Below are 1,724 nucleotides of genomic sequence, written 5' to 3' on the forward strand. Positions count from 1 at the left end.
AGCTGCTTTTAGCCCGAGACACACAGCTTAAGCTTTTCAACAGCTGCTTTATCTCTGCTTCTCACCCTTACCACCACCCCAATTTAAGTTTAAGATGAGCCTCAACCCCTGAAGCCCACGATATCTCCCTCCAAAGTCCTGTCAGAGCCACAACCAGGGCCATAAATTTCCCAGCTGGGTCACAGCACTCCCTATTCATTTACTGAAACATTATAAATGTGTCCAGGTTCTGAGTGAAACCTAATCCCAACATTCCCTCCATGGTGATTCCTGCAACTGATGGCAAGGGCATCTGGAATCACCATCCCCTTATCTGATTGGAAACTCATCACCTGCACTTCAACACTGAGGGCTTGGTAATGCCTCATAAAACCAAACCCTCTGCTATTTGGGGTCTGCTGCTTTGGTAGAGCCCAGGAATCAGCCAGGAAAAGGTCCTTGGGGTGCCTGTTCCTGTCTGGCCACGGAGCAGCAGAGCTGAGTTGGCCAAAAGTGATGCTCTCAAGCCCAGAGGCAGAGGAATGGGAAAATGGGATGGGAAATGTCACCCCAAGACAAAAACCAGTTGCAGTTCAAAGGAACTTGGGGAAGATGACAATGTGCAGCTGTTGGGAAACAGCATCATTTCACTGAGATTAATAATTTAAATTCTATTTTAGTTCTTAGGGGACCCTCACCATATCTTATCTGAGCATCTTCTGGTGGTGGTGATGTAACATCACACAATGTGTCTTTCCCTTTTCTCATCCTGTCCTTGAGAAAAACTGAATCTGAAGTGCACTCAATGTTTTTTGGTTTGGGAGGTTTTGGTATGGCAGGAGAAGTTCCAGATATGGTTTTCAGTAGATTTTTATTCTCATTTGACTCAGGGAAAACAAAAAGCCTTTGGTGAGCACACCTCAGACTTCACAGCCTGAATGCAAAGCCCACATTTGGAACTATTTTGACTTAAACCCCCAGCTAAAGACCTTAAATGCTTTGAACACTACTCGAGGCCCTGTGCAGGTGCAGAAATTAGCTCCAGGTAACAGCAAGCTCGAGCTGCAACCTTTCCATCTCCCAGTGCAACTCTAGCTGGGCTCCTTCCATCCCCAGATATGAAACAGCAAGTGCCTCCCAGCTATATGCTAAATAAACACAACCCAGGAAAAGCTCAAACCAAAAACCTTCCCTCCCAGCCAACATTCCTCCCCTCGTGCCAGCCATTCATTCCTGCAATATTTAGTGGACTGCAAAGAGATTTTGGATTTCCTGTCAGGTTTCTGTCCTTTGGGGAGTTAAATTCTGACCTGGGACTCAAGGAATGGTCTCTGCTGTGGTGCCACGCTGGGTTGCTGCTCTGATTTTTCATTGTGCTCTTGCTTCTCTAAAAAGGTCCTGTAAGAAAAGCAGAGACTTGGCTGAGCTGGACCCATTGATTGGGAGACAGGAATGGACCAAGTGTGATAACTTGGTTGGATGCTTCTTACACAACCAGAGGGAATAAGGAGCAAAACAAAATCCAGGGATTTTAGTGCCCTTTAATGCCTCCACCTTACTCCCATGGCATAATGGGACATTCTTGGCTGATCTGCCCCAGCCCCCCTGTCATTCAAACCATTCCTACCCTGCAGGGAGTGCAAGTAGATGCACTTAAGCCTGTTTTCCATGAATTAGCATGGGTACTGCTGGCATTGACCACCAAGCTACTTGCCCAAGTATTTACCCAGCTTCTCAGGTGGCTT

This window comes from Heliangelus exortis, chromosome 13 (genome assembly GCF_036169615.1).
Source record: "Heliangelus exortis chromosome 13, bHelExo1.hap1, whole genome shotgun sequence".
Taxonomy (NCBI): domain Eukaryota; kingdom Metazoa; phylum Chordata; class Aves; order Apodiformes; family Trochilidae; genus Heliangelus; species Heliangelus exortis.